At 45.4% G+C, this 17,495-nt stretch overlaps 1 protein-coding gene across 2 annotated transcripts in view; it reads left to right on the plus strand.

The window, feature by feature from the left end:
* Positions 1-15,600: 15,600 nt before the first annotated feature.
* Positions 15,601-17,495, plus strand: part of plekhh1 (pleckstrin homology domain containing, family H (with MyTH4 domain) member 1) — a 73,173-nt gene continuing 71,278 nt past the window's right edge. Inside the window, exon 1 of one of the 2 annotated variants that reach the window (XR_008086305.1) lies at positions 15,601-15,928. The gene's annotated coding sequence lies outside the window, so the exon portion shown is untranslated. The remainder of the gene's footprint in view (positions 15,929-17,495) is intronic. The other variant, XM_035743567.2, reaches the window with a different exon arrangement.

Below are 17,495 nucleotides of genomic sequence, written 5' to 3' on the forward strand. Positions count from 1 at the left end.
GTCTAGTATATACAGTATAATAAAAATATATAAAGTGCCTTGAGACCAATGCGAAATGCACTGTATATAAACCTGACTTGACTGTGTAAGGAAGAGTTAACAGGAGTAGCCTATGCTACGCTGGGTGGTGGGCTGTGTCAGGAGCCGGGCCTGTATCGGTCAGGGCTGTAGTGGGGAATCAGGAGGTCTGGACCAGTGCTTGCAGTTCAAAATAAGATTATGTTTCATTTCCCTATCCATTCACAATTATAAAGTTCGGGAGAAAAGGGAATGGTAATGAAATCACAATGGAATTCTCCTGCTCTACTGGCCTTCTCCTGCCCATGAGAACATTCTAGTTCTCAGTAACCCACACTGGTGTGTGGAATCTCCGTGCTCCAGTGAGGATGCATCCCACTGATCCCCATACTGTACAGCCCTGACCTCTCCATCTCCCTCCTGGTCTCAGTTACTTATAATGGAGAGGCAGGGGTCTGGTGATCAGTGGTATGGGCCCAGTCCTCCCTCCTCTCACTCTGGTTCTGCTCTGGCCCATTTGAATCCACACGCATGCACGTGTCCGCGCATACTCACAAACACAGCCTTCCATTGGTTGGGCAGCTGTGTTCCAGATCTGTGCGTGGTGCTCGATGTTTTGGATTGGGGTGGATGTACGTGTCTGCATTAGTGTGTGTATGTGTAATCTGTTCACCTCGGTCTCCTCTCCTCTGGGTTTGGGGGACCAGCACCACGGTAACTCAGAGCAGATTTGGCACGCTGAAACGGGCGCGGTGACAACATTCCTGCTCAGCGGGAGGGAGGCACGGAGGGTTTGTGTGTATGCTGTGACCACCCTGCCCATCTCTCCATCCCACCAGGCTGACACATTAGTTAGTCACAGCTGCTGTGGAGAATGTGGACTCAAATCCCTATGAAGGCAGAAGAGCTGGAGAGGAGAGGAGAGGAGAATAAATGAGAGGAGAGGAGAGGAGAATAAATGAGAGGAGAGGAGAGGAGAGGAGAGGAGAGGAGAGGAGAGGAGAGGAGTGGAGAGGAGAATAAATGAGAGGAGAGGAGAGGAGAGGAGAGGAGAATAAATGAGAGGAGAGGAGAGGAGAGGAGAGGAGAGGAGAGGAGAGGAGAGGAGAGAGAGCTGGAATCCATATTTGATCAAAGTGACCGTTACTGGTGGTGGAGGGGCAAAAGGGAGTGGGGGGGTGGAGAGAGAGAGAGAGTGTGTTCTTCGTTTATTCCCTTTCCTTTAAGGATATGAAAATGCCCCAGGGAGGTCGATACAGGGGTCATGACCTTTCCACCCCTCTGGGGGTGGGGGGTGAGGGGGGCAGTTTGAGGCTTGCACTTGAAGAGGACGCTGGCTGTCGTGTTAACTGTCTTAACGGTCCTTTCAAAGATTCTCTCACTAACTGTCTTCTTATAGACAGGCACTTCTGTCTCTCCTTCTTGCTGTGTCTCAAGGGGGACTGTGTGGGGGGGACTTGAAGAAGCTAGTGGGGTCTAGGTTCTTCAAGCATCTGCTGTTGGTGTTGAGGGTTGAGAATCTCATAAGACATGTGTAACTGTTATAGACATGGTGTTATTGACTCTTTTGTTATATCTGCCTCCGAAAACGTTGAACCGGAATGTTTGGTTATTAAAGGAACTGTTTGAAAGCTGCTCAACACATTCTGTACCAACAGCTGCTGTAAATGTGTAATGTCAGTTATTTCACTGTAGGATTCTCAAGAATTACGACAGGCCTTTTATTTAACCCCCTAGAGTCTATTGACGCACCGCTGCGTCAATTTAAGTAACATAATAAAAAAAATCCCCATCAACATCCGTCAATTCAATCCACCGCAGCTGCCTATGGCAGCCATCTTTATCTGCTGTGGAAGGAGTCCTGCAATTCAAAATCAAATAGCCAAATGATCCCTGGTATGACCATCTTAAAACAATTCCATTTGTCAGCTTGGAATCCCCCACTCCTAATGGCTTAGACTCTCTTAAGAACTCATTTCAAAAACGGGACCAAATGTAACATACCTACAACCCCACCGCACAATTCAAAGGATCTCTAACCACCGAAATGACGATCTCTTACCACCGAAATGATGATCTCTAACCACCGAAATGACGATCTCTTACCACCGAAATGATGATCTCTAACCACCGAAATGATGATCTCTAACCACAGAAATTATGATCTCTAACCACCGAAATGATGATCTCTAACCACCGAAATGATGATCTCTAACCACCGAAATGATGACCTCTAACCACCGAAATGATGACCTCTAACCACCGAAATGATGACCTCTAACCACCGAAATGATGACCTCTAACCACCGAAATGATGATCTCTAACCACCGAAATGATTTTCTCTAACCACCGAAATGATGATCTCTAACCACCGAAATGATGATCTCTAACCACCGAAATGATGATCTCTAACCACCGAAATGATGATCTCTAACCACCGAAATGATGATCTCTAACCACCGAAAGTGCAACGTTAGAAACACTAGATGACAAGACGTTTGACTGATGTAATGTCCATTAGACAGAGAAGTACCTGGATGACAGTGATCTTATTTCTCACAGATTTTAGTGAGCATTTCTCCTTTGCCAAGATAATCTTAAGGCCTGCAGTCGAATGAAACGTAAGATCCCCCCCCATTCATTCTGTTGGATGGATTATCTTGGCAAAGGAGAAATGCTCACTGAAATCTGTGAGAAATAAGATTTTTGTGCATCTGGAAAATGTCTAGGATCTTTTATTTCAGCTCATGAAACATGGGACCAACACTTCACATGTTGAGTTCATCTTTTTGTTCATTGTATAATATATATGTATATAAATAGTTTGTTCTATTTTGGCGGACTCTTGTGGTTAGTTTCCTTCAGTTTATTCAGTCAACAGCAGGGGGCACTATGGGGTAACACTTCATTTGGATAGTCCATCTGCAGACTATCAGTAGCATTTCAACTAACTATCTACTAACCCTAATCCTTAACTTAACCCTCACCCTAACCCTTAACTTAACCCTCACCCTAACCCTTAACTTAACCCTCACCCTAACCCTTAACTTAACCCTCACCCTAACCCTGATTCTAAACCTAACTCTAACCGTAACCTTACCAAGCGGTTGCTTACCAGCAGATAGTTTGTTGATAGTATGACCGTCTGTGGAGCATCTACAGATGGAAAATCCTGACCATCCAAATTAAGTGTCACCCAGTACGCTTCTAAAACTGTGAGGTGACAACACAATCTATGATCTAGTACTATTGATATCAATTCAATTGGATGGAGGGATGTTTTTGTTGGTGTTGTTGAAAGGATTAACACCTCTGTCACCCCCCAGATACATGCTCATGAAGACCAATAGGAACGTCAGATACTAATGCATAACTCACAATTTTTTTGCACAAAGCTCTGGGTTACCGCCAACACAAGAAAGGTGTGAAGAACGGCTTGAGTCTCAAGCGAGGACCTCAACGAGCCAAGGCCAGTGCTGCCAAATACGCACAATGTGGGCGCAATAGACACGGGAAAACACCTACTGTGGCAATAGAATATAACAGTAGAATTTCACAGTAGAAACTAACAGTAATATTGCACTGCAGAATCTCACAGTAGAGTCTAACGACCGGGGCAGAAGTGTGTTTTCTCCTGTGGTTTAGCACAGTGCTAGGGTTTAACCTTGGCTAGATCACTACAGAGGGAAACACCCATTCATTACATAAACAAGCCAGCGACTGAGGAAGGCCAGAGAGTGTGTACAGACACACACGCACACATACACACAGGCACACGCTCGCATGCACCACGGATTGAGTGGTATGGGTTTGTGTTTGTCTATAAAACTCTGTACTGTACAGCTGTTTTTCCCTCCTCTCTCCTCTGCTGTTTTCTATTCCCTCTCCTCTGTCTGTGTCTGGTATAGTCATCACTCTGCCCCCCTCCAGCCCTACAACACTACAACCCTCCAGCCCTACAACCCTCCAGCCTTACAACCCTAAAACCCACACCCCTCTGTTTTTCAGCTCGCTCCATGAAATCCAGCTCAGCCCCCCCCCCCTCTGTCTCTTTTCCTCCTCTCCCATTCTTCCACCCTTCCCCTCTCTTATTTCTCTCTTTCCTCCTCTCCCCCGTCTTTCTCCGTTCTCTCCGCCTGCAAGCTCGATCTCTGTCTTCAGCTGAACACTGTCAAGGCGATTGACTGTCTGTCTATGACATCACCCCGGGTATCAGGGCTCACCGCTCATCTCCTGTTCACCTCAGAAGAAAGCTGGCCCGGGGACATGAATGTGACACCTGATGACTCACAAAGGAGTAGAGGGGAGGAAGTGAGGGGGTGTTGTTTTCTGGACAAGTCGGACTTGGCTCTCCGGTTCGCTGTCCCTTGGAAGTAGAGAAGTCACATGAGGAACCTGCGGTGGGTCTCTCCCTCTGACAGCAACAAAAGACAGCCCGGTGTTGCTTCAACACTCCTCCTCTCTGTAACTCCCTTGTCTTGTGGATGTCTGTGTGGGCTTTACACCTCTACCGTCACACAGATAGTTACACACACACACACGACAGTCTCATTCTCTATCCCCACGCCCTCTCCCGCTTTCTCTCTTTCCCTCTCTACCCCGCTCCCTCACTTCCCCGTCTCCTCCATTCTCTTTCCTCCCATCTCTCTCTTTCTATCCCTTTTTCTCTCCTGTTCTCTTCTTGCAGTTGATTTTCCCTGTGGTATTTCCCAAAGTAAACAGACGGCATGTTGTGTGTAGACAGATCACATCTGTCCACAGTACCGCCGCGCTGCCTGACACACACACACACACACACACACACACACACACACACACACACACACACACACACACACACACACAGTCTGTCTTGTCTGTGGTAAACACCATGAGTGATTGAGATCTCCCGATGCCTGTGGATCCGATGTGTGCAAGCGGATGTTTTCACTCAGCTCCTTCAGTCTGTTTTGACAGTCAGCAAAACAACACCATGATTTGGTTAGTCCATCTGTAAAACCAAGGGAGGGAGAAGGAGAACACCCTGCCCGGAGAATATTTAGGACGAGCTTCCTTCCTTTTTAGAATTTGCATCTATAATTATAATGCAACTTAAAGTACAATAAGCGCATACAATTTAGTGTGTGTATGTGATCGATGAAGGAAATGAACCCATGACCTTGGCATTGCCACACTTCTGCTAACTGAGCCCTGCACGAGCTGTAGTAGCCTACTACTGCAACAGCCCCAGCCTCTGTCTGTCTTCTTGACAGTGTGCTGTGAACGTGGCTAGTTTTACAGATCCAAGCAGGATGGAAAACACTGCTCAACAATTATGGCTAGTGGTCCCTGGATCAGCTGTGGATGGTTGAAGTCGACGCACGCGCAAACACACGCACACACACACACGCACACGCACACGCACGCACACGCACACGCACACACGCACACGCACGCACACACACACACACACACACACACACACACACACACACACGCACACGCACACACACACACACACACACACACACACACACACACACACACACACACACACACACACACACACACACACACACTGAGGCCAGCACTGACCAACAGAGTGTAAACATGTTGCCTGCATGGGGTTCTTCTGGTTAGTCCTCCTCACATAGAGAATCCACAAGATGAGAGCGTGCATTGTAGTTTAGATCTTTATACTGTCATCATCGAGAAAACCGCGAGGAGACGCATATTACTGTACTCAGACAAACAAACACACGTGTACGTACTGTACGCACACGTCCGGAGCATCACGCCTTGTAAAATGAAGCCTCTCCCGAAAGGCATTGTTGTGTGACGTACAGTAGATGAACAGCCGCCAATCCTTTAGCCCCAGTGATTTAAAGATCACTGTCTAGCCACACTCACACGGTCTGCATCCGAAGCCACTGTGCTACCCGCTCACAAACACACGCACACACAGTACACACACACACACAGTGCACACACGCGCATACGCACACACAGTCTGCACCCACTGCCACCATGTGCTGGCCTACGTCTCACTCATACTCACTTGACCAGAGTGGATTTTACAGGCTGGTGGGGAGATGAGTTTGTTGAAAATGTGAACACAGCCAACTAAACCACTCACTATAAACCCTGTTACAAAATGGCAATGGTGAATCATGGGATGTGAATACTGAATATGATATATATGATTATAACATTATTACACAGTATACATATTGTGATTAAGAGTGTAAGTGGAGGGTAGGTTTTTCTTTCCTGTTTCCATTGCAACGCCATCGACCACAGTAGCACTAACTAGCCTTCACCCGCAGGTGTCTGCTTTGTCAGCTCCAGCACAACACCACAGCTAAACAGACCACACACAGAGTTACTAGGAAAGGAAGAGGGAGAAGAGGAGGGGAAAGACAGAGCCAACGAGGGAGAGGTAAAGCTAATGGCCTTGTCTTAAAGACAGAAAGAAAAAAGAAAAACGCCCCCCTTTCTTTCAAACATTTTATTAGACCTTTTCAGTACATCACAGTCACCAACAACAATGCAAAACAACCTGAACATACTTTGTGTAACACGTAACACAAAGCAACAGGAGCAAATAATGTCGTTGTATTTTACTCAACTCATTCATCTGGTCCGAGGTATAATAACATCATTCATGAACACTGCCTGCTGTCTCTTTTTTAGTCAAATGAAGCTCTTTCCCTTCCAGTGCTTCTCTCTCTCTCTCTCTCTCTCTCTCTCTCTCTCTCTCTCTCTCTCTCTCTCTCTCTCTCTCTCTCTCTCTCTCTCTCTCTCTCTCCTCCTTTTCTCCTCTCATCTTCAGCTGTGTGTCGTCCTCCCTCACGTTGCTGCTGTAAAAATGGGATTTTGTTTATTTTCCTTTTATAGTGAGTTTCCATCATGTTGTTCCACTCCTCTCTGGCTGTGGTTCCCTCTGCCCGGCCAAATGGCAGTAGCACGGCTCCCAGGACATCAAGAGGGAAAAACAGACCTATTTGTTGGCCTAACTAAGAAAAGCTCTCCAGTCTTCAGACAACTAGTCAACACGTGAAATGGTGACATGGACGAGCCAAGGTTGTACAATAAAAAGCTGTGTCAAGGTTAGGGGCTCCAATATTGCAACCTGTTGTGGCCAATCACAATCTTCCTGTCAATCCAGGTCACTGGCGTTGACAACCAATGAATGGGCGCCGAACTGGGTGATACTACTGGCTCAGTAGTATAAAGGTTTCCTGGTCTTTCTTCAGTCCTGGTCTAGTACGGTCCACAGACGCATGCAAACGGCAACGTCGCGCAAACATCAACGACATCACACCCTGCCCAGAGCCACTAGCACACAACCCCCATCACTTTCCACCACCTGGCCTGAAACTGCACCTTTTTGTTTCTCTCTGCAGCCCACGCACTATTCAATATTTCAATAATAAAATCAGTCCATTTTTCATTATGTTTACGGTGGCGGATTGATTCGTTTCCACGTTTTAGTATATGTTTCTCAGGGCGAGTGATGAGAAGAGAATCGTCCAGCCCATTGGGTGTCTCACTACACCCCCCATATGCCATGTCTTGAAATATGCAGACAGACGGATTAAAAGTGTGTTTACATTGTCATACTTCAGACCGTCAACTTTCTAGCTCCGCCCACAACTTCCAGACTTTAAGGCATTCCCAGAAAGCAGGCTCCGCCCACAACTTCCAGACTTTAAGGCATTCCCAGAAAGCAGGCTCCGCCCACAACTTCCAGACTTTAAGGCATTCCCAGAAAGCAGGGATTATTGAGTCAGTAGTCGGCTAAGCGAACCGAACGAATGTGTTCGCAAACTCCCTTAAAATACCTCCGCTTGAAGAAAAAAATGTCAAGGTGGGAAAAGTACTGTTAGTCCATTTGGAGATCAAATCAAATCAAATCAAATGTTATTTGTCACATACACATGGTTAGCAGATGTTAATGCGAGTGTAGCGAAATGCTTGTGCTTCTAGTTCCGACAATGCAGTAATAACCAACAAGTAATCTAGCTAACATTTCCAAAACTACTACCTTATAGACACAAGTGTAAGGGGATAAAGAATATGTACATAAAGATATATGAATGAGTGATGGTACAGAGTGGCATAGGCAAGATACAATAGATGGTATTGAGTGCAGAATATACATATGAGATGAGTATGTAAACAAAGTGACATAGTTAAAGTGGCTAGTGATATATGTATTACATAAGGATGAGATGATATAGTGTACAGTATATACGGATACATATGAGATGAATAATGTAGGGTATGTAAACATTATATTAGGTAGCATTGTTTAAAGTGGCTAGTGATATATTTTACATCATTTCCCATCAATTCCCATTATTAAAGTGGCTGGAGTTGAGTCAGTGTGTTGGCAGAAGCCACTCAATGTTAGTGGTGTAGCTAGTATACACTTCCTCAAAATAGTCTGAAATGATCTAAAATAACTCAAGAAATCTTTCATTAATTTTGATATTTTTGCTGAGGAGATCTTAGTTCCGCAATTTTCCATCTAAACAAGATATTTAGGGCGAGTCGTCTGTCGTTGAATGACAACAAAGACTTTATCGAAGAATCCGTCCTGTTGACCAATCACCTACGAAGGGGCGTACACTTCTCTTACCGACTTCGGCTTGCACCCGAACAGCCGGATTCCGAAGTCCAAAACTAATAAAAATGTCACAAAATGTAGTCATAATATATGCACGAACTCTTACAAACATTTTTGTCTCAGAAGAATGCTGACTCCTTTACTACACTTGCAACTCTAGAGCAGAGAGAGCAGACCACGTAAACCAGGGTTCCCCAAATGGCCCCAAAATGGAATTTGTCCCACAGTTGATTCTATTTGGCTCCCGAAGTTTCCCCCAAAAATAGAGATAAATGTGATCTTATACAAATGTAAGCAAGGTTTGAAATTATTATGTTTTCGTAAAATATTATACACCACGTCTAAAAGTAGGTGGACATCAATGAGTGGATTTGGCTATTTCAGCCACACCCGTTGAACATTGAGCACACAGCAATGCATTCTCCATAGACAAACATTGGCAGTAGAATGGCCCATACTGAACATGGCACTGTCATAGCATGCCACCTTTCCAACAAGTCAGTTCATCAAATGTCGGCCCTGCTAGAGCTGAAATGTCTAGGAGCAACAAAGGTTCAGCCATGAAATGGTTGGACCGCCGAATGCTGAAGTGCGTAGGGCATAAAAATCATCTGTCCAACACTCACTACCGAGTTCCAAACTGCCTCTGGAAGCAATAACTGTTTGTCGGGAGCTTCATGAAATCGGTTTTCATGACCGAGCAGCCGCACACAAGCCCAAGATAACCATGTGCAATTCCAAGCATCGGCTGGAGTGGTGTTGGACTCTGGAGCAGTGGAAACGCATTCTCTGGAGTGATGAATCACGCTTCACCATCTGGCATTCCAACTGACAAATCTGGTTTTGACGGATGCCAGGAGAACACTACCAGCCCCAATGCATAATGCCAACTGTAAAGTTTGGTGGAGGAGGAATAATGGTCTTGGGCTGTTTTTCATGATTTGGGCTATGACCCTTAGCTCCAGTGAAGGGTAATCTTAACGCTACAGCATACAATGACATTCTAAATGATTCTGTGCTTTCAACTTTGTGGCAACAGTTTGGGGAAGGCCCTTTCCTGTTTCAGCATGACAAAACCCTGCAGTGCACAAAGCGAGGTCCATACAGAAATTGTTTGTCGAGATCAGTGTGGAAGAACTGACGTCAACCCCATCGAACACCTTTGGGATGAATTGGAACACTAACTGCAAGCCAGACCTAATCGCCCAACATCAGTGCCCGACCTCAATAATGCTCATGTGGGTAAATGGAAGCAAGTCCCCGCAGCAATGTTCCACCATCTAGTGGAAAGCCTTCCCAGAAGAGTGGAGGCTGTTATAGCAGCAAAGGAGGGACCAACTCCATATTAATGCCCATGATTAAGGAGCAGGTGTCCACATACTTTTGGTCATCAGGTCAAATTATTTTTTATTATGTTCCAGCCCCCTGACCATTCGCTCAAGAAGAAAATCAGCCCGCGGCTGAATCCAGTTGATGATCCATGATGTAAACCCTGTAGGCCTGACAGGCAGACATTGTTGTGACTGAGAGCACTGGAGCACATTGTGCAGCTCAGGCCAGGCCAGCCATCCAGCCACCCTCCTTTCCAGCCAGGGCCCTAGATAGTGCTCTGAACATTTCCTCTGCAGCCCCAACAGACAGACACAAGCCAGTGATAAACCAGCGGCTGAGCTATTATACCAACAATGGGCTGAGAGAGAAAGAGGCAAAGAGAGCGAGAGAGACAGAGAGAGAGAGAGAGAGAGAGAGAGAGAGAGAGAGAGAGAGAGAGAGAGAGAGAGAGAGAGAGAGAGAGAGAGAGAGAGAGAGAGAGAGATTAGGACTGGTGAGCTGGCTGATGAGTGCTGGCTAAAATAAGGAATGTTTAGAGTAGCAGAGGGGAGAGTAGCACCACAGTACATTAGCTCTGTTCAGACACAAGTACATATATACCATATACAGTACACTCAAAGAATCAATCATGATGTTCTGAGGACTTAATAAAGACTTTATACACCGAGTATACATCACATTAAGAACACCTGCTTTTTCCATGACATAGACTGACGTAATGTAACTAGATGTAACTTGTTAAATCCACTTCAATAAGTGTAGATAAAGGGGAGGAGACAGGTTAAAGAAGGATATTCAGGCCTTGAGACAATTGAGAAATGGATTGTGTATGTGTGCCATTCAGCGAGTGCATGGGCCAGCATCCCTGTGGAACACTTTCGACACCTTGTAGAGTCCACGCCCTGACGAACTGAGGCTGTTCTGGGGGCAAAAGAGGTGTAACACAATCAGTGCCAGGGGTTCCTGATGTTTGGTATACCCGGTGAATATGTGTTACAGAAGTGTGTTTGTGTGCTTTACTGTACAACATGTAATGTAATGCTCCATTTCTTTACACCTACCACACATTGACCGTGTGTGTGTTGTATATATGTGTGTGTGTTGTATATGTGTGTGTTGTATATACAGGTGTGTGTGTGTGTGTGTGTGTGTGTGTGTGTGTGTGTGTGTGTGTGTGTGTGTGTGTGTGTGTGTGTGTGTGTGTGTGCGTGCGTGCGTGCGTGCGTGCGTGCGTGCGTGCGTGCGTGCGTGCGTGCGTCTGTGTTTAGTGTTGAGCGATTATTGCTTTTTGAGGTCGGTTGGATTTCGGTTAAACATTTTTGGGGGGACATTAAATGCACTATGCATTATGAGGGTTGAATACTGTAACAACACAGAATACATAAATGAATAAATGTCACATGATGGTAGTGACTGCCCATTGCTGCTTACCATTTAGCAACCATCATTCATCCACCGAGCTGCAAAACCTGCACCCGAACAAATCAGCTGGGCTTGACAATCTGGACCCTCTATTTCTGAAACTATCCGCCGCCATTGTCGCAACCCCTATTACCAGCCTGTTCAACCTCTCTTTCATATCGTCTGAGATCCCCAAGGACTGGAAAGCTGCCGCAGTCATCCCCCTCTTCAACGGGGGAGACACCCTGGACCCAAACTGTTACAGACCTACAGTATATCCATCCTGCCCTGCCTATCTAAGGTCTTCGAAAGCCAAGTCAACAAACAGGTCACTGACCATCTCGAATCCCACCGTACCTTCTCCGCTGTGCAATCTAGTTTCCGAGCCGGTCACGGGTGCACCTCAGCCACGCTCAAGGTACTAAACGATATCACAACCACCATCGATAAAAGACAGTACTGTGCAGCCGTCTTCATCGACCTTGACAAGGCTTTCGACTCTGTCAATCACCATATTCTTATCGGCAGACTCAGTAGCCTCGGTTTTTCTGATGACTGCCTTGCCTGGTTCAAATCAAATCAAATCAAACCAAATTGTATTTGTCACATACACATGGTTAGCAGATGTTAATGCGGGTGTAGTGAAATGCTTGTGCTTCTAGTTCCGACAATGCAGTAATAACCAACAAGTAATCTAACGAATAATTCCAAAACTACTGTCTTATACACAGTGTAAGGGGATAAAGAATATGTTCACCAACTACTTTGCAGACAGAGTTCAGTGTGTCAAATCGGAGGGCATGCTGTCCGTTCCTCTGGCAGTCTCTATGGGTGTGCCACAGGGTTCAATTCTCGGGCCGACTCTTTTCTCTGTATATATCAATGATGTTGCTCTTGCTGCGGGCGATTCCCTGATCCACCTCTACGCAGACGACACCATTCTGTATACTTCCGGCCCGTCCTTGGAAACTGTGCTATCTAACCTCCAAACGAGCTTCAATGCCATACAACACTCCTTCCGTGGCCTCCAACTGCTCTTAAACGCTAGTAAAACCAAATGCATGTTTTTCAACCGTTCGCTGCCTGCACCCGCACGCCCGACTAACATCACCACCCTGGATGGTTCCGATCTAGAATATGTGGACATCTATAAGTACCTAGGTGTCTGGCTAGACTGTAAACTCTCCTTCCAGACTCATATCAAAAATCTCCAATCTAAAATCAAATCTAGAATCGGCTTTCTATTCCGCAACAAAGCCTCCTTCACTCATGCCGCCAAACTTATCCTAGTAAAACTGACTATCCTACCGATCCTCGACTTCGGCGATGTCATCTACAAAATAGCTTCCAATACTCTACTCAGCAAACTGGATGCAGTTTATCACAGTGCCATCCGTTTTGTTACTAAAGCACCTTATACCACCCACCACTGCGACCTGTATGCTCTTGTCGGATGGCCCTCACTACATATTCGTCGCCAGACCCACTGGCTCCAGGTCATCTACAAGTCCATGCTAGGTAAAGCTCCGCCTTATCTCAGTTCACTGGTCACGATGGCAACACCCACCCGTAGCACACGCTCCAGCAGGTGTATCTCACTGATCATCCCTAAAGCCAACACCTAATTTGGCCGCCTTTCGTTCCAGTTCTCTGCTGCCTGTGACTGAAACTAATTGCAAAAATCAGTGAAGTTGGAGACTTTTATCTCCCTCACCAACTTCAAACATCTGCTATCTGAGCAGCTAACCGATCGCTGCAGCTGTACATAGTCTATCGGTAAATAGCCCACCCAATTTTACCTACCTCATCCCCATACTGTTTATATTTATTTACTTTTCTGCTCTTTTGCACACCAATATCTCTACCTGTACATGACCATCTGATCATTTATCACTCCAGTGTTAATCTGCAAAATTGTAATTATTCGCCTACCTCCTCATGCCTTTTGCACACAATGTATATAGACTCTCTTTTTTTCTACTGTGTTATTGACTTGTTAATTGTTTACTCCATGTGTAATTCTGTGTTGTCTGTTCACACTGCTATGCTTTATCTTGGCCAGGTCGCAGTTGCAAATGAGAACTTGTTCTCAACTAGCCTACCTGGTTAAATAAAGGCGAAATAAAAAAAATAAAAAATAAAAAAATCTAATATTTCAGTTGTTAGAATACTTTATTATTTCGTTTCATGTCATCATCTCATCATTATAGAGCTGCTGCCTATGCTGTCTGAGAAAATCACAATTACTTCTTCGAAGGAAGTAAGTCATTATTTCATGACTGCTGAATACCAAGTATCAATCACTCAGGTAGAGATACCTCGTGAAGCAAATGCTTTTTATATCTCTTGATCGCACATTCTCTCTTCTCTCCGTCTCCGTGTCTGCTCCACGCAGACCCGACAAGTGGGCGCACGTGCAATGGATTATGGTCATTGTAGTTAATTACCATATTTTCTGCTAAACTATGTCAAATATTGGCCTGTCGGAAACTGTCGGAAACTACAACTCCCTGCTACATCACACAGTTCTGATTTATCTCTTGAGAAACTGCTCATCTAGCTCACAGAAGAAGAAAAAACTAAATAGAATTCAAATAATTTAACCAATGTTGGTTAAACTAATTGAATCAATTAGATGTTTAAAAACGGAAAAATAACCAACATTTCGGGTTAATCGCTCAGTGTGTGTGTGTGTGTGAGTGTGTATGTGTGTGCGCGGCTGGTAGTGACCTCATCTCTCCGTGCTCTTTAACGCAGGTCATAAGCCCATAAAAACTGTGTGTGTGTGTGTGTCATCCTGTTTTTAGCTGGTCTTTTATAATAGCGTAGATTTAGGCATTTGTATATTCCACTTATGGCACCTAAACTGTGAATTATGTGAATTATTTGGGTATATCACACACATGTAACCGGTGTAAAATGGCTAGCTAGTTAGCGGTGCGTGTTAGTAGTGTTTCAATCGGTGACGTCACACGCTCTGAGACCTTGAAGGAGTTGTTCCCCTTGCGGAGGTCTTTGAAGCGATATGGGTAGTGATGCGTCGTGGGAGGCAGTTGTTGAGGTGTTACTAGTGTTTCAATCGGTGACGTCACACGCTCTGAGACCTTGAAGGAGTTGTTCCCCTTGCGGAGGTCTTTGAAGCGATATGGGTAGTGATGCGTCGTGGGAGGCAGTTGTTGAGGTGCTCAGAGGGGTCCTTGGTTCAAGCCCAGTATGGTGCAAAGAGAGGGACGGAAGCAACATTGTTACACACGCAATACAACAATCTAAACGCTTCCAGATTGCTCTAGCCTGGTCCCAGATCTGCTTGTGCTCTATAGCCAACTTCTATGGTCGTTGTCATGGGCTTGTACGAGATGTTTTGTCCTGGACAGCCAGCCCTATGTTGTGTCAAAACATGACAATGACCACAGGCGATGACAAGACAGCACAAACAGATCTGGGACCAGGCTACCATCGCTTTACTCACTGCAGACAACTGCTATGTGCTTATGTATCTATATGGACTCAAACCTCTTCAACATCAGCTCTGCGGATGGAACCACATTTGTTGACAAACCACTGAATATCTCATATCAGACTTAAAACCATTGAAACCCGGTAGATCGACTGAACTAGGGCAGGTATTGTAGGCTACCGTGTGTATCTGACGCTGAGGTGGAACAAAGTACTGTTTAGTCGGTAGAAACCCAGGTCAAAAACAGGCCTGATTATCCCCTCACAAAACTTTTACAGCCTGGCTAATGATTCAGTAATAGTCCACTCTCACACCACAGTCTAAAATCTTTCTTTCCAGTAAAACTGTAGGTGATTAAACAGAAATAAGACATAAGGCTATACTGGATACTCACAGAGGACAGACCGTATAAACAAAACAATACAGTCTACTGATTCGTGAAATATTTCAGGTTACTACTAGTTTATTGAAACGTTTGCAGTCAAACGGACACACTTACACCATCATTAATCATCATTAAAAACATAGGTGCTGGCCTATTAAAGAATACCAGTATAGAACAAGAAGGCCGCACACTGTTAAAGCTCCCAATTCGACGACTTATTGAGAACGTTTCGATCCGAAAAACGGATCATCCTCTCATATTCTGTTTATACTATAGTAATAAGCTTTCTACCACTTACAACACAATCAATTCCCAAATAAAATCAGCGTTGAGCTCTGATGCAATATCCTGTGCAGTTCCTACCATAGTTCCTGGCACGAGTGGGCTTGACTCCCTGCGAAATCTGATCCTGCACTTGGCCCTTTAAAGGAATAAGGGATGCATTTAGTGACTGGAGAATCGGGATCCACGGCACGGTGACACAGTCCCCTGAACTTTCTCAGTCTCTCTACGTGCATGAGAGACACGGACAACCGGGGTTATACCGGACGATACTACAGCATGAAACGTTGAAAGAAGAAGCATAAGTAGGCTAGGAATTACAGTCAGAGAGTGAGTGTTAATTGCAGCGTGATGTGATTTACCAGGGCGAGTTTACTAGGCTACGTGAAGCAAGAGAGAGCGAGAGGGAGCGGACTGACTGCAGGACTACAAAGTCACAAGGTGAGAGGTACTGGTGTTAGAAATAGGTCCGCTAGAAGCAGCAACGCGTAAGTTGTTGTCTATTTCCGATTGTAGCATACTGCTCATCCGCTTTGATTTATGCTCTCTGACAGGGACCTACAGTAGTTATTACTAGTTTGCGCTATTATGGTCTTACTATTCGTTTTACATCGTTAGAAGAGAAATGCAACATGAGTTTAGGATTGAGCATTGATACTTTGCTATATACGTTTTCATGGTGGTTTATAGTCCAGTGTGTGTGTGTGTGTGTGTGTGTGGCACACCTGTGCGTTGCTTGTGACCATTCTTGGACAATATCACACCAGCAATGTAACTTTGACGTCATCCTCTTGGCATGCAAGAAGAAGATATACAGAATATTATGTTTTTATGCAATAAACATACACACTTTTGCAGTTTCTGTGTGTGTGGGCACATGCATGTTTGCGTGTTTGTGTTGTGGAGTGTTTTGGTGTGTATCTCTCCCCAGGTAGCCAACTGTCTGTGTATCACATTCACATCCATAATAATGGTCATACTAATGAATACATGTGTACCTAAACAGCCCAGGTGTTATCCAAGGGCAGCAGGGACAGTGGCCTACCATCTGTCCTGTACTGCCACTTCCACACTAAATGCATTCGGTTGGGTGTTGGCAATTCAGCTTTTTCCACCATCAGAATTGGATCATGTGGTATGTACAGTACAGTAGCATCTATTTGATCAGAGTGGTAAATCATAGTCTTATTTATGACATGGGTATTAACCATGACGGTATTTCATCTTTTTCCTCCTTTTCTTTCTAACTCTAAATATGTAGGCTACAGTCGGTACAGACAGAATCCCAAGCATGGCAGATGTGCACTTATTAGGCCAGTTCAGACTCCACACCTAGTTCCCCGTGTTGAGCTTTTGATCGAGGACCTGTGTTAAGGCATGCGCTGCTATATGCCTCTACCCTACTGTATGTCCGAGCTGGGGATTACGTTTACACTGCTGCAACGTTTTCCCCACAGCACAGTCCTGCTCCCTCCTCTCCTGTAGTTAGTCATGCATTGTTGAGGGGAGACAGGATTGTGTGTGTGTGTTTTCCGCTATGGGACAGCAATGCCCTGGTCTGTATTTACGGCAGAGACTGATAATGAGTGTGGTCAGTTTACAGAGAGCCTGTCATTAGACTACCCTGCTTGCACACTCAGCTTCCTATAGAGGTAGGGAGGGAGAAGAGGGGGCGAGGAGAGAGGGGTAGAGGAGAGGAGGAGAGAGGTGGAGAGGAGAGAATGAGGAGAGGGCACGAGAGGAGGAGGGCAAGGAGAGGTGGAGAGGAGGAGGAATAGAGGAGGAGAGAAGGACAAGGGAAGAGGTAGTGAGGAGAGGGAAGGAGAAGAGAGGAAAGGGGAGGAGAGGTGGAGAAGAGAGAAGATAAGGAGGAGAGGAGAGAGAAGGAGGAAAGTAGAGGAGGAGGAAAGAGGGGGAGGATAGAAGAAAGGAGGGGAGGAGATGAGAGGTGGAGTGGAGAGGGAAGGAGGAGTGGAGTGGAGGAGGGAAGGAGGAGAGAAGAGGTGGA

The sequence above is a fragment of the Oncorhynchus keta genome, chromosome 29, assembly GCF_023373465.1.
Source record: "Oncorhynchus keta strain PuntledgeMale-10-30-2019 chromosome 29, Oket_V2, whole genome shotgun sequence".
Lineage (NCBI taxonomy): Eukaryota > Metazoa > Chordata > Actinopteri > Salmoniformes > Salmonidae > Oncorhynchus > Oncorhynchus keta.